At 45.8% G+C, this 23,078-nt stretch overlaps 3 long non-coding RNA genes across 3 annotated transcripts; 2 read left to right on the forward strand and 1 right to left on the reverse strand.

Moving 5' to 3' along the window:
• Positions 1-1,215: 1,215 nt before the first annotated feature.
• Positions 1,216-20,276, forward strand: LOC139054541 (uncharacterized). Its single transcript, XR_011511307.1, has 3 exons — positions 1,216-1,458; positions 4,418-4,450; positions 20,010-20,276. It is a non-coding gene; the product is annotated as an uncharacterized lncRNA (long non-coding RNA).
• Positions 13,561-21,975, reverse strand: LOC135909098 (uncharacterized). Its single transcript, XR_011511306.1, has 4 exons — positions 21,841-21,975; positions 20,700-21,700; positions 20,273-20,568; positions 13,561-13,673 (listed from the first exon to the last, which is right to left on the reverse strand). It is a non-coding gene; the product is annotated as an uncharacterized lncRNA (long non-coding RNA).
• A 59-nt stretch (positions 21,976-22,034) lies between these two features.
• On the forward strand, positions 22,035-22,581 carry LOC135909104 (uncharacterized). The gene is made up of 2 exons (XR_010566578.1): positions 22,035-22,383; positions 22,483-22,581. It is a non-coding gene; the product is annotated as an uncharacterized lncRNA (long non-coding RNA).
• Positions 22,582-23,078: the final 497 nt, after the last annotated feature.

Genomic DNA, 23,078 nt, shown 5'->3' on the forward strand with positions numbered 1-23,078 from the left:
GTTGAATGGCAAGTTGCATTTTCATTTTTTTTTTAGAACAACCTTGTCAGGAGATGCGGCATCGTGAACATTCCGATGCGGTAACTGGCACTGTACACACGTTAACCCACAAGGAGAACACTTTTAGACCACAAACGTTTATGAACAATTACACATGTATTAACACACATGAACTACACCGGATTAGGAGTAGAAAACCAGGGCTCTACAAAGGGGCGACTCTAAAGGGGGCTGACGGGGGTGGCGGCCTACCACTGTGTAGTGCCAAGCGACAGTGCGTGAATCCTGGAGCCGCCCGTCAACAAGCAAGTTTTACTATGATATATGAAGTGTTTAGAGTGACAACACAGAAGGCAGCACCAGTTCAAAACTTTGGCTTTAATATCAGGGGTCTATTTGTTTTTTGAGCAAACAAAGCACATCAGGTGCGCTTACTTGCGATGTGATCATCACAACTTTGTCTTTGGAGCGAGCACCCTGTTCAGAGAAGATAACAACGGCGTAAGTAACATCTTATAGCTTTCAGTAACGAAACAAAGCGACTAACCTTTTCAAGTGACAAATCACTTTTCCGGAGATTCAGGAGTTTTGACAAAAAGCGAATCAGCTCCGTATTTGCTTCTCCATCGACTGGAGGTGCAGCGATCTGAACGCCTACAGAGTCCTCGCTGATATCTGCAACAACGTCAGCGCAAAGTGTGATCTGACACACACACGACTGTTTTGAGAACTCGCCTGTAATTCTACTCCCACTCGCTCCAGGCTTTGCACGCACTCGAATAGCAACGGTTCCAGTGTTCGTAGTGTAAACGGCACCTGTTTGCTCGGCTCCTTTGGTACCCTACAATAAACAGTGATAAAGTAGTTCAGCGCACTGAATAATAGGAAGTGTCTGACATCACCTCAGTGGACTTTCCAGTTTTACTTGCTTGCTTCGCGCCACTTTTGTCTTTCGGCATAGCTTGCGAACAGCTTAAACGCCAAATTAACGGTGCAAGGACTCTTCCCTGCATGGCACATGCGTCAAGACTTGGCTCATGCTTGACTCGTCTTGCGTACAATGTTTACGATGCAAACTAAAAAGAAAGAAAGAAAAGACTGCTTTATAAATATTGTGTTGAATCAATTTATTCAGTATATGTAGTGTTTACGTTAATAAACCTGTACATTAAATGGTGTGAATACATCAATTCATTTCGTAGCCGGCGTTGGGCGTACCCGGTGAACGCAACGGGTACGTTGCGTTCACCCAAATAGCCAACTTATTACTGATTTGGCTTGGCTCCCGTTGGATTTTTAAAAGGCGGCGGTAGTGCGCTTTGGACATTTCTTGAATTTCTTGTGAGCGTCTGTCAAACAAGGTGTAACCTTTCTCTATGGTGAAACCTTTACGAGGTGTTTCTGCGCTGTATATTCGATTTAAGTGGTCTTCGCTGCCGTGGTTAGTTTGTTTGGCTGGTTAGTACATGTACAAACGGTCTTTTGTGATGTTCTGGAGTTGTGGAAGTTCGTCGCCCCTATTGCAAGTACTTGCGTTGTCGCGACATCATTCGAACACTTTACGATCAGAGCAGAAACAAGTGCTGTAACTTACCCTGGTTATTGTGTAGGCGTCAGCTCTCGAAGTATTGGTCAATGCACGGTGAGAGCCCGTTTTATCTGCGGATGCGTGCTTGCACCAACTCTGACGAAACTCTGATCATTCGGGACCTATGAAAGCAGTGCTGTGTTGTTTTTGTTCCCTGCTTAGTTCGCCTGTTTACATACTCGCCTGAATGTGTGCTATTGTGATTTGTAAGTTTTCCCCCGTTGGTCTGTACCAGATACCTCGCATTCAGCTGCTTGTCACCTGTGGTCGTTTTATAACTGCTGCAGAATTTTGTCCTTAAGTCGAATAAACTTGGGAAGAAAATCGTGAAGCTTTACTCCCGAAAAGCACTTGTACGTCCATAGAATTTACAGTTCAAATGCAACACATATCCTCATTTAAATTTTAGAAGAATTTATAATTTCAGTAAATTGAAATTGCAGATAAACAGAATTCAATAAATTGAAGATTTCTATATGCACACCAAATAAGTTCTGCAAAGTAAAACGGTTTGTTACATTAAAGTTCAATATATGGAGGTCTAATTGTACAAAATTGATTGATATAGGGGTTGATTGGATACAGGGTGTGCATATTCACACGCCTGGTTCCTTAGTCAGTCGTTACGTGCCGGTCTACTTGGGCAATAAACCAAGCAACAATGTTAATGTTTTCGAACTGTTAATATATCGGGAGCACACCAAGAAGGTGATCTAAAACCTCCAGGCATATGGTGACTTCCTGTTCCAAAAGAAAAAAAAGTAATAGTAATAATGTGTACAGTGGCATAGCAGAGTAAACAAACAAGAAAGCTGTCTTTTTAAGACGATCCTACTTTTTTTTTTCCTAATTACAGCAGCTGTGCAAGGTGTTCTAGATCAGTTACAATATTTGAAAATTCATTGTGATGGGCCAGTCTGTTTCCCTTAGTGTTATAATGGCCTCATATTCTTGCGAAGTTAATCATATTACTCCTGTATCCTTACTACATTGAACTCCTGAAATGTTTTATCCCGGCCACTGCTCCTGCTGCTTCTGCTTAATAGTTCTCAAGGCAATTATATTGCCCTCCTCTCCCTATTATTCAGGCAGAGAAACAGATCCACATGGCCATCACAAACTAATTTTCACTTGCACATGCCCTGACGTTCAAAACATTGCAGTTGAGCTGGAAGCTAGAGGGAAGCTAGAATTAGCACTAGTGAAATGTGAAGGTTGTTAGCAAAAGTGCCCACAGTGTGTGAGGCCACAGTTTATGCAAAGATAAAAGTTTTGAGAAAGATTGTATAAATTTTGCAGTTGATGTTGTTTTATTAATGCTGCTCTTGCTTTAGTTATCCTTTCTTTTTAGTCACCATATGTGTTAAATGTCGCAGCATTTGATATTATAGCATTGACATATATCAGTGGGGTGGGGGGTCCTCATCTGGATAGTTCATTTCTGATGCATACACTTTGCATGGCTTGTTCGCGTTGCCAACACCTACTGTATTACTTTGCAATTAAAACCTTCTCAATTGTTTTTCGCACAAAAATAAAACAAGCAGTCTGAAAATGTTCCTTTGTATCATGCAATATAGCGCTCCTCTCACCTAAAGCTGTATGTTCTCGAGACACAAGTTAACAGCTACATGTTAGCTGCAAAACCTCTTAAATTTGCAACAATATCGAATATATTGAGACAAAAAAGCTATCTCGGTGAACATATTGCTGCAGATGCTGACCAGCACATGAGTAGTGCTTCTTTTATTACAAACATATAATCACATTGCAGAGAGTGTGTACCACTTAAATCACAATCATTTTATTGAGATATTTTTGTGTCATTTGCATGTGGCAGAAGCAGGAAATAGTAAGCTGACTCTGCCTTAAAGCAAACATATGCATGAGAGAGCGCTTAAAGCATTACTTGTTCAAACCGAGGCTTTGGTGTCTAGATTTCACGACGAAGAGAGTAAAATGTGAGGTCACTTACCCTGTATTCTGAAACCATCTATGACTGGAAGCTTCATTCCACTGAGATGAGCGCAGTGCCACCCCTTGACTGAAGACGACGCTGTGTTTCACAGTAATTGACATGAAGTTTAATTAAAACTAAGCAACCGCCTGTGTCAAGGAGTGGGGCTACTGTGCATTTGAATCCACGTGGAGGGTTGAGTGGAGAATACAGGAGTTAGTCATCTTTACCTATCCTCGAGCCTCTTAAGAGATTTCCTACAAAATTTAAGCTCAGCCTTTCTGTTTTCTTACAGCATGGTTATTACAGGTGGTACAAAACATTCCATTGTACAGTTTCTATAATTCTTTGGGAAAACATCCATCACCTCACTAAACAAGAATAGGCTCAATAGGTTCACTGGTATCATCTATAGTGTTTCCCTCCAAGACCTATTGCTATTACAAGGCATTGCAGACATTCAGTGACGTAGCCAGAAATTCATTTCAGGGAAGGATTCTCCACTGGCCACTACCACTCCCCCATCACCTCTCTCTCTAGCACTATATAAATGTGTGGAGGGTTTTACATCACACCAAGACAAACTCCTAGCACTCCCCGGACAGGAATACTTTAGCAATGAGGATGCACATTTTTACGTTGCCAAAACTTTGCTTAACTTCTGACAAAAGTTTTTCATTGCTAAGACTATGCCTAAAATTATGCTATCATCCTTGTGCTGTTTTTAAAAATGACTATATTAAAAATAACATTTTGTTTACAAATTGATGTATTTATATAATGTATATTATGACCTTGTTGGTACATTACTTAGGAAAGTGAACTGTGCTAAAAACATGACAGCGCTCTGTCTTGTGTCTTCTTGTTTGCAGCCCAGACTTGTTGCAGCCCAAGTAACAGTGAAGGTCAGCGTTATTTTCTTACCAGATTTGCTAGTGAGTGGTTCAGCCATGGCTGTGTATGGAAGAGAGCGGGTACTATTTTGCAAGTCGCCTATTACTTAATTGCAGGCATTATGGGCATGCTTCCCTGACACCTGCCTATTCTAAAGACTGCAAAGCAGCAAGCACAGCACATGCTATGACAGGGTAGGTGAATCTCAGCTAAGGCAACTGGCCACAGCTATTTGGTGTTGAGCGATCGAGCAGTGATGAGACAATCCCCCTATGTCCCATAATTTTTCACTTCATTCTTGATGCCCTTAATGCGTGTCACCACCCTAGCCCCCTTACTGTATCATCCTCCCCACTCCCTGGAGCTCTCCGAAACTCTTTTCAGCTAATCACTGTCCCGCTTTTCAACATTCACGGGGTTGTTGAATGACACAGCATTCTATAACATTCCTATATTTATGTTTCTGTGTGGACATCGAGGCCATTCACCTAGCTCCCATAGTTTGTTGTGGCGGCTTCTTAGCTTCCCTGGTCCAGCACCCCGTCCTTGATATAGATTGCCGCGCGCAAATCAGCATTCTGTAGGCCTTTCTTTCTTGTCCCGTTTTCTATCCATTTTTTCATTCTTAGCAGTGTGTACAAACTAGCCTGAGAGCAAGCTCTTCTGAAGTTTATTAGCATAATGAAAGTCAGAGTCAATGGAAAGTAACAGAAGAAAGACGAAGGTGGGGGGAGTGTTCTTTATGAGTTTTCTAAACAAGCAGGTTGATATAAGTAAGTTGTATAATAGCAAGCACCAAGTATAAAAGAATAAAAAACACATTTGCACTTCTCGTCTGACGAAATTTACTGTGCTTTTACAGAAATGAAAATCATTGAAAAGGAAGTAAGTGTTTACGTTGAGATACGAGCACGTAATCTGTAAGCCTCGTAAGCTTATGTCAAGTAAAACAACATGAAATCCTGAGAGATTGAGCTTCTTAAGTACACGTGTTATAATAGGAACACCAACCTTCTTCAGTATGATAAAAGCACTGTAGATCAAGGTTCTCCACGTAGTGGAAACATTGTTAAATCTGTTAAGATGTGAATGTGGGCAAGTTGGTAACAAAGTTCTAACTTGCTAAAGCACATTACTGTCCTCATCGAACTAATGACTATAGTTTCTTGTACATGTGTCTTGATCACATTCAGCACAACATTATGCATTTTTAGCTTTCTTTAATACATTCTGTAGCCCCTCAATGGATTCAAGATGCTAGAAACCTATGTTGAACTACAAAGTGCTTGCCATTAAAAAAGACAAGAAGTCAGTTCCTGTGTTAGAAATATTTATTAGTTAGAGAAAGGCTAAAATTTAGTATGAACATTAGCCATGTCTTGAAGTTTTCATCCTACTCATTTTACAGTTGAAGCTAGCTTGCTTCTCAGGTTACTTGTGCTTAGAATTAAAGCACAACAAACAGATGAATGGCTTGCCGGGGCGTTATTCACTGAAAGTGGTCACTTTTCTCACTCTCACCATAGTGTTTGGGCTACTGCTGGTACTGTTGGCCGCATAGCAGCCAGTGCAGAGCCACTGAGTGTCGTGTGCCGATGTGCCAGTTTTTCTTAGCATGTGGACACTTCTCCCACGAGTTTCTTCGATGTTGTCTTGACGAGGGCCGAACAGTGAATGAGCCAGTTCATCTTGAAATTTTATAATTGGCGTAGAGTTTCCTTCAAGCATGCCACGAATGTTCCACGCATTTATGATGACACATCCAACAAGCAACTCAACAGCTACCTTTCTGTACCACTTAAGTCCTTTTCTAAGGCAGTTGTGGTATAACGTCATTTGGTCACTATAGTCGACGCCCTTTTTTGCTGCATTGTAATCGAGGCCGGCCTGATGTTTCATGATTGGTGCATTGTCCCTTGTTTTCTTCCCACTGTCCACCAAAGTTGCTTCATATTTGGCGACAGATGTGAGTATCAGAACAGGCCTCTTGTCCATCCACTTCAGTGCCTTCACTCCATTTTTGGACTGAAGTTCGGTAACACTGCCATTTGCAACCTTTACTTCAGTGAGATCTTTTGGCAGCCCTTTCCTCACTGAGCAAACTGTGCCACGAATGAAAGTGTCTTCCTTTAGAAGGCGAAAAGTGAGCGGCAAGCTCATGTAGAAGTTGTCTACGGACAGCGGGCACACAACTTCCTTGTAATTTTGCAGGAGTTTCAAGCATACATCTTCGGCATGTCCGATGCCAATTGTTCAGTCACACTTTCCAGCATATACATCAACCTTTAGCCTGTAACCGTCTTTGGTACATGCCTTGAACAGCCTGACTCTGTAAGAACGAAAGTCTGCCACGCCATGGCACTATTGTTTCATCTATCACAACCTCCTTTCCTGGCTCAAGCACAGTGGCAAAAATTTTGGTTCAATTTCTCTACCAGAGGATGGATCTTAAAGACATGATCCTGCAACTCTGCAACCAGTTAATTGTCCGCAAAATGCCGGAGCCTCAAAAGTAGGGAAAAGGCGGTCACGGCTCATATTTTGATGAATGAGTTCAACACCATACAGGTTACTTTTTGCCCAGTAGTGACTCGGATAGGAAGATGGACGAGATTAATACAAATTGGTATTCCAACAAATGCTTTCGTTTGTTGGAGATTGGTTTCCATCCAATTTTTCAACTTTGATTTAGATTTGGGAGTAGGAAGACGGAGGAGACCAATACAAATCAGTATTCGAATAAATGCTTTAATTTCTTTGGCATTGGTTTCCGTCCAATTTTTCAAGCGTGATTTAGATTTAGGAGTAGTTGACTTCAACACTTGTGTGAACCTGTTTGTTTCATTGACCATCATTTGCCAAATGTCATCCGTAATAAACAGTGAACATAAAGATGGGGCATAACGGCTAGATGGCAACTGAATGATAGTGGGCGGCCTAGAGTACGTGTGGTGTCACACTAGGCGAAGTGGTTGTTGCCGGTGTCCATTTCTCTAGAGATGGGCTGAGAGAAATGAGAGCATTGTATCCTGAATCATTCACCTCAGAATCATCAGTCAGGTCTGACTCTCCATTCGACATGCTGGCTGAGGTCTGTGATGGTTCGTAAACACTATCTTTGTCACTGATTTCACTGTCCACTGCTGAACATCTGACACTGAAGCACTTGACTCATCCGCTGGTGATCGCGAAGTTGCTGGTGCATTCTTCTGGCCCAAAACTAAGTTTATTTGTTTCCTCTGCATATATTGTGCTTTTTTTTTTCATCCGTAAGGGGCATGAGGATCTATCTATTAGACACGCTGAAAAGTTTGGGAGTAGCAAGAAAAATGCAGGTACTTATTCCAATGGCACGTATTTCAAAGACTGCTGCGAAAGTTTGCAAGAAACCCAACTGAGAAATGCGCCGCCACTCCACTCTCCGAAACAAACATGCCACCCCATGTTCAATGCAATAAAAATATATATTAGTTGCAATTTCAAACCTCAGATGGCAACACAAGAGCGAGAATTCTTGCGTGTGGGTCACTGGTGAGTCACGCCACACACAGCATAAAAACGTTTTCGTTGAGTGCATCGCGGATTGCCAGTGGGTCATAGCATTTAACATCAGACAAGTAGTCTACTGGCTATCTATAATCTCACGCAACAAAAATCGTGCCTCTGAGTTAAAGTGTCGTAATGTTATCGCAGCAGCAAGCAGATGAATGCCCGTAACTTTGCTGCTGCATAGGAGCACAGGCTGTGCTGTGATGGCACTCAGAGTGACACGTGACTTAGATTCAAGGCAGCATCAGTTATTTGTTGAATCTGTTGCTGCAGTGAACTAATTAAAGTTTAGAGAAATAATGAAAAATACAACCCGAATGTCTGGGTGCTTTTGTTTTACTTCGCACTGTAGCAAGAGAGATGAATTTCCGTTTCGTCTCCTTTTCCCGACGTTTGCACGCGCGCAGAGAACGAAACTATACGTCATTGTCTACTGTGTTCCAGCATTGCGATCATGAATGCTCTTTTATCCTCTCGCGTTTGCCTCAGTGCTGGGGCACTGACTTATACCGCTAATCACGTGTTCTCGTGTAGAGCGCGCATTATCGTCCGCTACAGGAAACGAGACAAGCGCAACAGCTCGCGCGACACCGTCACCGGAAGTGTGCCGGTGACGGTGAAAAAAAGAAGACGGCAGGGTATACCCGCCGCGACCCCTCGGCTCCGGTATGGGAGAACGCAGTGAAGGAAATTTGCTTACACAGGCGAAACGGGGAATGTCGAGAGAGTGTTTATAGAGGCGGCGACGCTCGCCTCCTGAAATCATGCGTTCGCGGCACTTCAATCATTCTCTATCTGCTGTTAATGAACCAATTTGAAAAATGCTTGCGGTAGAACACTTCTTAGAGGGCACGTAACAACTTTCAGTGTATAACCAAAATTTGTTATGTAGCCTGTGAGGGGCCCTTTAAAACAAACTCGGTAAAAATCGGGTGTACTGTGGGATGTTGTTACAGCTGCGTCGAGCTTCACAGCCCTCTACACAAGCATTGCTGTGAAGCCTGTGGCAGAAATAGAGTTTTATTCAATCAAAGGACTGCATAGAGCGCGCTCTCGCGTTGTGCTACGTGAATTAAATCATTCGTTTCCTGCCTGCACAAACGTTTGCATCTCGAGTGGATTTCAAGCACACCGTATAATAACGTGCAGTTCCGTCGTGCTTCGCAGCACTATACACAAGCACTGCCGTAAAGCTAGTGGCAAAAGTACGATGTCATGAAACCAGATTAATGCATATACCTCGCTATTTTGGTGCGCTGCGTGAATGGAAACATTGCTTGCCTGCCTGCACAAACGTTTGCATCTCGAGTTAATATCAAACAAATCATATAATATGTGCAGTTTCGTCGAGCGCTTCACCGCACTGCATGCAAGCATTGCCGTAAAGCCTGTAGTATAAATAGGGTTTCATGAAGTCAAATTAATGCGCAAACCTCGCACTTGTGGTGTACAAGGTAAACAAAGACTTCGTTGCCATGTCTCCGCAGTAGTTGGTCACGTTGATTTGTGTGAGCATATTGGTTCATGTGCCCCATCTACCTCTGTGATGAGAAAATAAGCAAGAATATCAGCTGCTATGTGTCGATGCATATGCTTAATTACAAGGTGTAGGAGCAGTACATCTTACTGCATGAGTAAACCACTCATGGAAACAGTACGTTCCTTGAACATTGTAGCTGTTTAATAGCCTAGGAAGCGCGCTATATTGGAAGTTGCAATTTTTTTTCTGTTCGCAAAATTCAATAACTCGATGCTTTTTCTAAAAGCAAAAAATTATAAATTTCGCAATGATACGTATGCTGCGTCAGTAAGTTAAGTAGGCAGCACATAATTAGGCTAAACCAGAGGAATATCCGCAGGTAGGGATTTATACAAATGTACAAAGTATTTAAAAAAAAATGTTTTCAGTGTGGAGTAAGGAGTTGCATGTGCGTCCAGCGCTGATTTCCAGCGCTTAATTTTTGTTGAACCTTGATGTAACAAAGACGTAACACTCAGCACTCTATTTTGTTACATCAATTTTTTTTTTACAATGGAACACTGCATTCTACTATAGGTGCCGCTCATGCGCCCCAAAATTTTGGCCCCTCTAAGGAAGTCACTGTTCTCTAAGTTTCGCCCGAAACTTAGATATCGCTACTTCCTATTGACATTCGTGAAACCAGCAGCCACGTCGACTTGCCGCCTTTACACCGGCCGCAAATTACTTTTAAAAATGTGGCACGCGCGGGCCGTGTATATGCACTCTGCTGCGCGCGGACAGCCATATGCACGGGCACGGCCGGGCAAGAGACGTCGCGCGCTCTCTGACCCTAGCGCGCACTTGATCACGGGACGTGGATAGCGCGCATAAAGCTGCCATCCTTCTCGGCTCACAATCGCACCCTTTCATTCGCAATTAACCCCAGCATGTGGGATGCAACGGAGCACTATAATTTTTGTCACACTTGAACTTTAAACCAAACATCAGGGCGATGGCGAAAATTCGCTTAGGGTGTCCAAAAATTGCTATCGCAATAATACACTATGGAGAAAGGTATTATGTAAATTATCTGTGGATGGGTCGAAACCCCCTAATTTCCCAAACAGCGCGCACCCATTCACTGGCACGCTGCACACATGGATCCCGCGCGGCACGCGCTGCATCATTAAGGCGTATCGTTCTTCGCTAGCTCTATGATCATTTATGCAGTAGTCACGTGGCGAGAAGCTTAATTTCCAACCTATGCGCAAGTCTCGTAGCTGAATTTCGAAAGTACACGGACCATATATATGTTGGCAAAATAATCGGAACTCACTATTTAGACTCGCCAAAATTATAATTAGCTGCTCACTTGAACTCATAAGAATATATATTCTTATGAGTAGTATATACTACTCAGCCGAGCTCACTCGGGCTCAAACTCGCCAAAATACTGCTCAGCTGGGCTCACTCAGACTCATGGGATGATCTCAGGGAGTTGACTCATCAGTGAGTTTGCCAGCGTATGATGTGTGCTGAACCACAAACCTGGCTTTCTTGAATAAAAACAGTTGGTCGCTGCAGCATATGGATGCACATAAGTGTAATTCAGAGAGCGCGGCATTGTAAAGGCTGCCACAGTTACCATGCCATGCTGCAGCTCATTTCAATCATGTCAAATGCAATACCCCTACCAGCTTTTAGTCAGTCGATCAAATGTGATTGCTATTTATCTCATCACAACACCTCATTTTCCTGCCTAAGGCTTTGGGTGAATTTTCCTTGGCATCCATTTTGTTACTCTAACAGGTTACCAGTTATCTGTTGCCTATACGAAATTTGAAGTTGTGCACATGTCATGTGGACTCCATGCCAAACTCGTAGTACTGCATGCGGTTTTGCAGTTAGGTCTAGAGTTACAGAATCGCATGTGGGAGTTACTTTAGTTAGCAGCTGTAGCTTTGGAACAAACACGTGCATGAGAGTGTGCTTAAGTGTTACCTGTCAAGACTGGGAGCACCAAGGCAACTTGTGCAGTAAAGGCATGGGCAGTACGAGCCCACAGATTTTACTAAGTGTGGCTGAGGTGATGCGTCTAGATTTCACTATGAAGAGAGCCAAATAAAAGGTTGCCTATCCATCATACCTATTCTGGAGCCTTTTCTTGAGCTTTTCTAAAACATTAAGCTCAGCGTGTACACTTTATCACAGCATAATTATTACATGTGATATAAAACATTGTGCACTTTCTCCAACTCTTCGTGAAGGCATCTATCCATAGATTAAACAGGAATAGGCTCAATGTTGACATATCTCCACAGTAGGATCTCCAGGACCTCGTACTGTCGCAATGCATCGCAGACATTATTTAAGTGAACTCCAGAAGTGAAGCTCTTCGTTAACATTGGCTAAAATTGTATTTTTATATTGCAAAGTGATCATGCATAAATCTGTATGTCATGACAGAACACTTTGTTTCTCACGGACTTTAGTTTACAATTGTTTTCAAGATCAGGAAAATTGTGCAGTGTGCTAGTTGGTTCAACATACTTAACACTGTTGTGCGGAGTGACGAAGGGACAGGACTTGAGCGAGAAAACAATAGACACCTGAGCACAAACTATCAACTGGTGATTATCACAAGGGAATGATTCTGCTGAAAAGTAGGAACCAAAGGAAAAGACAAGTCGTGGAAGCATACAACCTCAAGGTGGACCCACAGGGCTCATGTGTCAGCCCGCCGTCTATTTCACTCAGCAATAAAGAGATTAGCATAATCTCTGACAATAGAGGGTGTAGGTAGACCGGGAAGAGGACTACTGTGCACGCGTGTAGGCTTTATGTACGCTTCACTTGCAGAAAAATAAACCAGTTCATAGTTTGCGCTCAGGTGTCATGTGTTGTTTTCTCGCTCAAATCCTGACCCTTCATCGCTCTGCGCAACAGTGTTAAGTTTTCAGGTTGTTCACTATGTGATGTAGGAAGGGTAAAATTGATGGGAAATCCCAATATTCTCGGGCATATCGTGAAAAATATGGCCCAAGTCAAGTGTCATTTTAGGCTTCACTGTCCCCTTATATAGGGCAAATAGTAATAGTTTGAATTCTATGGACGCTGGTTGCTTTTTCTGACTTAACCTAGGCAGTGCTCAGCTCTCAGTTGAAAGGAACAGGTAAACAGGAGGACTTGCCACATAAGCAGAAGGTAGCACTCCAGACTTAAGCTTAATATACTGCGTGCTTCCACAGCCCTAGGGGGCTAGTCTGTAAGTGTTGACTAAGTGGACTGTCCATTCCAGTACACGCTGAATGAATAGAGCACGAGAGCCCATGGTGATGATTGCCACTTGCTCTACCAGCTTATAGCTCTACCTAATCAGTGTGTGCTGAAACAGTCCACTTAGTGGATCCTTACAGAATCCTTCCCTAGACTGATGTTTATGTTGGTAGGTTGCAAGTATTGCACTTTCTTTCCTTTGATGTGGGCAGTTCCCACATATGGATGCAATTTAACATATTGTATTCATATTGCCTTTGGTCTATACATATCTAATTCATGCTTATAACCAGGCCTACAAGCTCTTGTCCTGCATATTTATATAGCCTTCTCATTGGAGAATGGAGTCATTTTCCATTATACCCTCAAGCACTTGAAGTAGACACTGCAATAACCCCAAGGGAGGGGGGACAGTAACGCAAAAACCTTACTGGGCTTGTGGTGCTGCTGAAGGATGCACACATACCATTTATGCTAAAATTCCCAGCAGAAAAGTTTGTACGAGTTCGACTTTAGCTGGCTAAACTGAATGATTCATATTGAAGGCAATTCTTGCAACATTTGGTCAAACTGAATGAAACTGGACAGCACAATTAGCTGTGTTCATCTACCATTTATACGACTGCTGCCCCGAGCATTTTGTCTGTTACTTTGCCTTTCGTTTCTGTACTATCAAGTTCAAGTACACATGTACTTTATCACTGTACAAGTAGAATGGCTTCAAGGCTTTTCCTGGGCATTCAACAGTCACTATTTATTCCTATAAACCTTCCTGCATGTGAAGGCAAAAGAAACTTATTAATTCATGCTGGAAGTATAAAAAGACAGGTATTTGCACAGAAAATGTTTATTTTGAGCACCGAGGTTCTTGCTGATGTAGATATGGTGCTGGCTCCCTCCTTGTCCGAAGCATGTGCTTGCTGTACACAGCACCAGATGATGGCTTCCTAGGTCAAAAGATCAAAGTGAAATAAGAGGCATTTTGTTTTAGCCCCGGAAAGAAAAAGCAGGATTGAGACATTAACATGTATAAAAAATACTTGCCTAAAGAAAAATTAATACACAAGCAAATTCACTAAAGAGGTTCACTTTCAAGAGCGAAAGTATGGTTACGATGAAAATTACAAGGAAGCTTCACTGCTCATTGAGGTTTCGGTTCAGTAGTTGTTGAGCCACGAGGGTTAGCATGCTACATCTTGCATATTATGTTTTGTAGAACAATATTGCACTTTGAACAATGTAGTGCCTATTTAAATGAACTGACAAGGAACGCTGAAACTCCAGGCTAGTTTGGTCTGCATAAGATATGATACAGACACTGTACTGCATTCATTTAGTGTTTTTGTCACTGATCTCATGCACAAAGGTCATTCACACCTATCCTACATGAAATGCAGTTACTTCTTTGAAGCTTCATCTAGTCCTCGAATTTGCTGCATGCTTATGTCTAAGGGAGTTCGTTTGGTTCCTGTTAATGTAGTACATCTAAGCAACTGTTATCAAATGCCCATAGTGTTCCCTTGCATGTACAAAACATTTTTGGCCCTTTCAATGCACAATACTCATTACATTTTGCACTTGGGACTCGTGCAAGGCGCCATTTAGTATTATATGCTTGTCCACATCTGATAATACTTTCATAGCTGGGTCATTCCCATGCCAAATGCCTTGGTTATTACTGTGACCATCTCACACTTTTCCTTTAGAATCTTCTTGTCCACTTTTAAGGAAGCACCCCACGACACAATGTCTCCATCCTAGTGGTGCTATGGAGTTAACTTATGTGCTAGTTGTAGCAGATGACGTCAACTGAAGGCCACTGAAGATAAAACTCTCTGCGACAATTCCTTTTACACAAAAAATGCAAACAATACAGAATAGTCAAAATGTAGTTATCTGGCAAGACTGGCTGCATCCATCATCTTTGTTTGGCGCAATTCTGAGGTGGCTCCATGTTACAAGACGCTTGGCGATTATTGCCATGTGACTGTTTGGGACTCTATAAAACACAAGAATTGCCTTACTCCGGCCTTTCTCTTTGTGCAACGGCCAAGGTTATTATTTGTCCAATCGCACCGTGTCCTGTTTGTGTGTCCATAGACTAAATTCTTCACCACATTGTTTTTGCCGTATTTCGTGAGTGACCCATGAACTCATCTTGGGGTGGGACTTCTTATCTTTGGCGTTTGCTTCTATCTCTTGTCGTCAGCGCCTCACACAACTGGATGATGCCACTGGCAATTCTCTTCCTAACCACGAAGAATGCATTCGTCTCGTCACCTCTTCCGATTACGTTCTTTGGCCACCTAGAGAAAAGATTATAGGTGTCAACTCCTGTAACATTGTGGATGGCGGCGTATTCATTCTACCCTATGACCATACCCTATCTCGAGCAATTCTGATTACCCCTGGCCTTATTCGCTTCTCTGAGGGGTCTGCATTGCTTACTGCAATAAACCAAATCGAACCCCAACTGTTGCCTCGTGGATCAACTGTCACTTGAGCTGTTGACACTCATGTCGTTGCAATTGTCACGAAGACAGCTCAGTGTGTTCTTGCGTCTGTTACCGTGCGCTGAACAAAATCGTGCGCAAAGATGTTCACCCCGTGTCACGGATGGATGATGCACTAGATTCACTCCACGGTGCTGAGTATTTTTCTAGCCTTGACTTTAGACCAGGCTACTGGCAAATACCGATGTCCAAATCCGACAAAGCAAAAACGACATTTGCTACCCCTGATGGGCTCTACGAGTTCAGTGCGATGCGTTTTGGACTCTGCAATGTGCCTGCCACATTCGAACGCATGATCAATAAGTCTTGTGTGGCTTGAAATGGAAAACCTGTCTGTGCTATCTCGACGACATTGTGTTTTCAACCATGTTCTCACAACATTTGCAACATCTTGATGAAGTCCTTGCCTGTCTTGCAAATGCTGGTTTGCAGCTCAACACACGCACACACGCGCGTGTGCGCGCGCACACATACACACACACACACACACACACACACACACACACACACACACACACACACACAAATGCAGTTTGGCCAGCAAGGCCATCAAAGTTCTGGGGCACATAGTCTGCAAAGAAGGTATTCGTCCGGACCCCGAGAAGCTTACTGCCATCCTCGAATTTTGTGTCCGCTGCGTCAAAAAGACATGCACAGTTTTCTTGGACTTGCTTCTTCCGGCACTTCATATGCAACTTCGCTACACTTACGTCCCCGCTCCATCAGCTCCTCCCCAGTAATGCACCCTTTGTTTCGTCCGACGAATATGAACATGCTTTCCTGCTTTTGCAACATGCCCTGACGTCAGACCCAGTACTGCGCCACTTTGATCCAACCGCGCCCACCATCTTTCACACCGACGCTAGCAGTCAGTCTCGGTGCCATTCTACTACAATGCGACAACACATTCCGCGAACGAGTAATTGCTTAGGCTAGTCGTGCACTAACCAGTGCAGAAAATTACTACACCATAACCAAGCAGGAGTGCTTTGCTGTTGGGCCGTGCAAAAATTTCACCCATGTCTTCATGGCCGCCATTTCACAGTCGTTACCGACCATAACACACTGTGCTGGCTTTCATCGCTAAAGAATTTATCAGGTCACCTGGGTTGCTGTGTGCTTCACCTACAGGAGTACGATTTCAATGTCACCTACAGGGCTGCAAAGAAGCATCAAGACACCAATGCTCTCTCTTGCTACCCTCTGCTGAATCATGACGATTCACCATAACCTCTCCGTGATTGTGTACGTCCTGAGTCCTCTTCATCGGCTTTACCCATTGTAGCCCTCGAATGGCTAAGACACAACAGCCCATCTGTCCTTGTGTCCCACTAACGCATCGACCCATACTGCTGAACTATTCTCCAACGCATGGAAGATTCTTCGTCACCTCCAAACGCCTGACTTCGTCGACAACTTAATCAATTCAAGCTGCACAATGGGGTTTTACATCGCAACATTTATCACATCGATGGCAACAAATGGGTCCCGGTCATACCATGTTCTCTGCAATGTGAGGTGCTTGAAGCCTTTCACGATCATGCGACGACTGGTCATCTAGGCTACCACAAGACTTACAACAGAATATGAAGTTGCTACTCCTGGCCTGGCCCATCTTCAGCCGTTGCGAAGTATGTTGCACCCTGCGTTCATTGTCAAAGCAAACCCAACAGCTCCTTCTGGCTCTTTACAACCTCTGCCTTGTCCCGCTTCGCCTTTTGAAGTAGTTAGAATAGACTTGTACGGTCCTCTTCCCGTGACCTCACATGGAAATCGTTGGATTGCAACGGCCATAGACCATCCAACACGCTATGCGGAGACAGCATCTCTACCATCCTGCACTGCTGCTGAAGTCGCCGATTTCTTTCTACACAACATTATCTTATGCCTCCCGGAATGACGGCGAGTTCCGTCCTCCCGTCGCGGAGTGCCAGCTTCAATCCTGCGGTCAAGTGCCCGCGAAAGGCATCCAAGACGAGCATGCTCGGACACTGCAAGAGTGCCCCTGGTTGCCGATTCCAGACGGCCTTAATCCAATTGAGCATGAGGGCCTCGTCCATATAGCCCTTTTCATTCACGCGAACTACATCCCGTGGGAAAGCCTCTTTCGGCAGCGTCTTCCTCTTGAATATTATGTCTGGGGGCAGCTTTCTGCCATCTGCAGTACACGCGAGCATCACCGTGAATGCGCGTTCCCTGTAGAAAGAAGCTCGACTTCTTTTGTGCCGCGTTCGCACACTGTGGTGAGCGACGGCATGTCGAACCACATCGGCGTTTCATCAGCGTTGCCGATCTGTTCCAACATGTAGCCATGCTGCTGCCGGAGACGGATAACATAGCGCTGGAATTCGACCAACTTGTCCTCGTATGCCTCTGGCTGCTTCTGCCAGATTGATGTACGCTGTCGAAGTGCGAATCCCTTGCGTTGCATGAAGCGACGAACCCAATAAATGGAGCCCTTGAATTGTTCCTTGGGCAGTCCGGATTCTCGGGCGATCTCAATAGCTTTGATGCAGATGAGTTCTGCTGTGACTGGCAAAGATCTGGCACGATGCTCGCGGACAAAATCCGCCACCCTGTCTTTGAGCTCCGGGTGCACTGCGCCATAGAATAAAGAACTTCGTCAGAATAAAGAACCGCGCAGCGCCCGCGAGTTGGGCCGCGTCGGTCACCAAGGGGGCGATAACAATGCGGATGCCGAAAGGTCTGCGCTCCTACATGCTGCCAGACAACTATTCATGCTGTGCCAAGGGCCGATATGTAAGTCAAGGGGTGAACTTTTAGGCTGCGTTCACACTTGGTCTTGGAGCAGGCGGAAGCGGAAAAAACTTGACAAAATCCGCCCGCCTAGGCGGAGAAACGGGCGGAAAACCAGGCGGCGAAAAAATCGGTCTCGGACCGATTTTTCCGCCCAGGCGAAGCGGAATTACGTTCCGCTTTACCGGAAGCTGCAATCGCATGTAAACATCCGGTCGTAAAATTTAACGTTTTCCGTTGCTCATGGTCTATTTTTAGGAAAAGCAACTAGCTAAAGCTATCGAAACTATGTCTTCTTTATCTTCCATGGTAGACGAAAGTTAAAAACGACACGTGCAGTTGCATGAAATGGTAGTTTTTAGTAACTGATGGGTCAATGAATGAACGTATGTCTTGAAATAGTGTGATGAACAGTGCCACCAGGCGGACAAACGTACGCAAACTAGATAAATGTGGGCGAAAGCGGACGTGGTTTCCGCTGCAGTGGCGAAACAAATGTGAACGTTTTGTACATGCGCGAAAAAGATTATCCGGCCGCTTTGGTTTTTCCGTCCGCTTGCGGTTTCCCAAGTGTGAACGTAGCCTTAGTAATATTTTTGGGAAAAAACCTCAACCTATATTCCGCACTATACGGTACTCGCACTGCTGGAGACATATGCCATGGCCGAGAACCTACGGCTTCCCGACTACTCGGGTGCCACCACCTGTGCCACACGCAGTTGCACTGCGGCACCCTGCCTAGATTGAGCCCATAAGCCAGGAAAGCCACGCACGGCAATCTATGTCCGCAGCACCCTGGCGCGTGCTGTTCTACCTGTTGCTGACATCGCCGGTGGCCCCTTGGAGTCGTGCGCCGTTGTGGTACGCCTTGGCAGCCAGGACACGGCTGTGGCGAGCATCTGCATCCGTCCAGGAAAGCCGTGGGATCCCTCCAGCCTCATCCAGCTGGCTGTTCGCCTTGGTGGGCATGCAGTCCTGTGCAGTGACTTCAACGCACACCACACGGATTGGGGAAGCCGCAGCTGCACCCGCTGAGGCAAAGGCCTCACAGATGCCATCAGCTGAGCTGGCCTGCTGACCTTGGAACACCAGGGAGCCCACCTACGTCTACCGCAGAGCTCGCACGGCCATTGACCTCTCCCTCAACACTGAGCAGTGCTCCTACTCCTGGGCCACAACTTTGGACAAATGGGGGTCTGACCACTTCCCTATTGTGATCAGCCCCAGGTCTGGGAGAAGGCCTAGGTCAAGAACTTACGTCACAGACTGGTCCCTGTTCCGGAAGCACTGCAGCAAGTTGGACGATGGCCGTGACTTCCTGAGCGCCATCGTGGATTGTGCTCAGTCTGCCAACGTTCAGTGCTCTACCCAACCAGATACCCCCGCTCCGGACATCCACCTGCTCAACATTCGTGCCTCCAGGCGCCGTATGGAGCGTGGAGCAATCCGGACGGGCAAGGCAGAGCATTGGACCGAGTACAGACGTGCAGATGCCCGCTGCAGACGCCTCTGCTCTGCCATCGAGGGCAGGTCCAGGGGACCCCTGGCTTGGAGACTGCTCAAATCCCTCACCAGCAGGAGAGGAAGCCTACAACCTGTCCTCACCGTGGCCATCACGCTGAGCATCAGCGAAGAGGCCCTTGCGGAGCTCCTCGCCAACCAGTTTGCGCTGGCTGTACCACGCACTGCAGCCATCCTGAAGGTAGGGCAGCCTTCCGTCAGTCTGCCTAGCTGCCTGCACAACCACCACACAGGGTCTTCGCTTCTGTAAATGGCCTGTCATCCAGTCTTGGGAGCCTGGCCTCACAGTTCATTGGCCCAGAAAGCAGTCCGAGCGCTTTTTCGCTACCTGAGGGCAACAGACTTGAGTGCCCGACTATAGACATCCTACACTTAAGTTCTCTCTCTTCCTCTTTCACTCCCCATTCCCCTCCCCACGTGTAGGGTAGCAAACTGGACTCAGCCTGGTTAACCTCCCTGCCTTTCCGTCTTCCCTTCTCTCTCACCACCCAGGGTGGACATCGAGCCAGGTTATGGCTATCTACCAGTACCCGCTGACGCTGCACGAGCTCCAAGCATCGCAGTGCACCAGGAGCCCAGTGCACCAGGAACCCAAATGCTTTGCAACCTGGCCACCAGCGAGCAGCTGCACCTGCTTGACTGCTTAAACATCTGGCAGTCAGGGCAGGTGCCGGAGTCATGGCGCACAGCCTACGTGGCCCCCATCCTGAAGGCCGGCTGAAAAACGTGAGCTCCTATCGGCCAGTCTCACTCACCTCTGCTGCTTGCAAGCTGATGGAGGCCATTGCTTTCTGGCCGATGAGCAGAGAGGGTTCCGGCGGAGCTGATGCAGTGCGGACTCCATCGTGGACGTGGTCTCCACGCTGGAAGAGGACAAGGCCTGCGGTGACGCCGTGCTCCTGGTGCTTATCGGCATGAAGGGGGCCTTTGACGGCCTGCCCTATCCAGTCGTTCAGCAGGCCCTGGACCTATTTGGTAGAGGGCGTCCCACAAGGATCAGTGGTGAGCCCTTTCCTGTTCAACCTGGCCCGACTGCCTGCTGTCCTGCAGACTGACCCCCACAACCACGTGAATACCTCCATCAACGCGGACCACATCGCCCTATGTGTGCGAAATCCACCACACAGCCACAGCAGTGCGCGCTCGGCTCTGCAAAGAGCCCTCGACACCGCCGCTGCTTACCTGAGCTGCATTGGCCTTGCCATCTCGGCAAGGAAGACCGAGGCCATGCTGCTCCACCCAAGAGCAATCGCCCACTGCACAGCTGCAACTGGAAGGCGACCTTGAAGCCTGGCAGTGACGTACCCGGGGCTACACGTTCATCACCGGCTGACCTGGCTGCCTGCTGTCAAGACCCTGCATGTCCAGGTCCTCCGGGTCCACAAGGCAGTCTCCCAGCTTGTTGCCCGAGGACAGAGCTGCACCACTAGGTGGGCTCTGTGGCTGTACCATGCAGTAGCCACATCACGCCTGCGGTACGTCCTCCCACTCGTGGCACTATCACGTGCCCGTCTCAAGAAGCTGGAGCTGCAGCATAGGGCCGAGATTAGGTTCTGCCTGGGCGCTCCCTGCAGCTCTGAAATCGCTGCAACCTTGGCCGAGGCAGGAGTATGGTCCCCCCCATCACTCCTGTCACAGCCCACATTCTACAATCAGCCACAGCTGTGCACATCGCTGAATGACACTGCGTTCAGGAATATCGGTCACATACCGACCGCACACACAACCCCCATCACACCTGCACTGAGCATTACGCTGCGGAGAAAGCTTATCAGTGAATGGCTACTGACAGCGTAGCGAAATTTTGGTTCTAAAGCAATTTTTCCCGACAGTGCAATGAGGCCGCAATGCGAGACCGCAACGAGGCCGCAATTTGGTGACTTTATTCACTACCGCCCTTAGCCGGCAGATCTGAACCGTGCATCAGGAATGTGCATTTCCATTGGGGAACAATAGAAACTCTTATTTAGGCTAAACAAGCGCGCGTACGTACGTACTTACATGCCGCACTCGGGACATCTGCCATTCAAATATTCTGCCATGTAGCATTACCGTAACCAAGTAATGATACTGTTACGTGCTTCTGACAAAGACTCTAAATAACTCTGAAGGAGCGCAGTTCCGTGTAATATACGTTCTCTGCATTAGGACACTGTAGCACTGGCTGGCCGGTGTGGCGGTCCCTGCAATGCATCACAAAAGCTCGTGAGGAACCTGGCTATAAAGTATCATCACAGAACACCTATATATATGGCATCATGCAGTCGAAAGATTAGCTACGCGTAGTAGATGCACATCAAACGCAAAGACGAAGTATACTTACGAGAAGCAAAAGCCCGAAAAATAAGCGATCCACCGCTTCGTGCACTCCGAGCCTGCCATATGCCATATTATGCCGCCAAAAAAGCCGAATGTGACATCACGGACGTGAAAAAAAAACAAAGACCGGATGTGGCGTCCCGGACGTGACGTTTGGGTGAACCTAACGCTTGCGCTGCGTTCACCGGGTGAACGCAGACACTTTCTTTATGGGCCAGTCAATTCAATCCACAACTTTGCTGCAAGGCGGACAGAACTGCAGACGACAAGAAATTATGTATGTGCTCTAGGTCACTCTAAATGTGCCGAATTTCGAGCGTTCTTGGATGGTGTGAAAGCATTTTCACTAAGCGAGAAAAGCGGGACGCAACATGATAAGGATAAGGTTACCTCGTGGGCTGTCTAAAGGGCAAGCAATGTTGGCGATCATTTTGGGCTTCGGCTGCAGCTTATACACCTGGTATCCAGTGCTTCAGTACAAGCGTGCAAAAGTTATTGCCGAAAAGCAGAATGCTGCACCACAGGATGAATCGCCATTGGACAACAAGTAAGTCATATGCAAAGTACGAGCACATTAAAGTCGCCTGCACTGTTAATGTCATGAAAAAAAAAAAATGGTCTTTATCCTGCATTTTTTAAATTCCAGGTGACCTTACCAGGTCGGAAAGCCGTCGGAGCGGATCAACATCATCTCGTGTTCCTAGACGTCGCGTACATCAAGCGAAATGAAAATTGCGAAAGGCAACGTCTGTTCACTTGTGTCACTTTATTGACAACAGGTTTTTGGCCATGGGGAACGGTACGTTCTCGTGTTTTTGAGAATCTAAGCACCTTTTGCTCACTCATGTAATGTCCCGCCAGGGACCCTTGAGGTTCAAATAAATAAATAAATTTGGCGGAAATGAAGGAGGGGGAGGGGCTCATCATTCTTTGAAGAATCACTATTAGTTCCTTACGTTCCCCCAACGTCATTGTAAAGAAAACTCGCAACTCAAATTTAGTTGGTTGGTGGTATTTTATTAAGTCGTGCCTACGCTTCTTCATGGCTCCTCTTCAACCTGCAACCAGAGAATTGGGGATTTAGAAAATATGGCATGAAAAGTGCCCTTGCAGCAAAATACAGTAGCATTAACGCCACAAAAGCTAACATATTTATTTTGAGTACTTGCAGCGCCCGAAGGCATTATTGTAAGGGGGAATACACAGTGTTACAGAAGCTCGTAAATACAGAATTGATCAACC

Source organism: Dermacentor albipictus, chromosome 1, assembly GCF_038994185.2.
Source record: "Dermacentor albipictus isolate Rhodes 1998 colony chromosome 1, USDA_Dalb.pri_finalv2, whole genome shotgun sequence".
Taxonomy (NCBI): Eukaryota; Metazoa; Arthropoda; class Arachnida; order Ixodida; family Ixodidae; genus Dermacentor; species Dermacentor albipictus.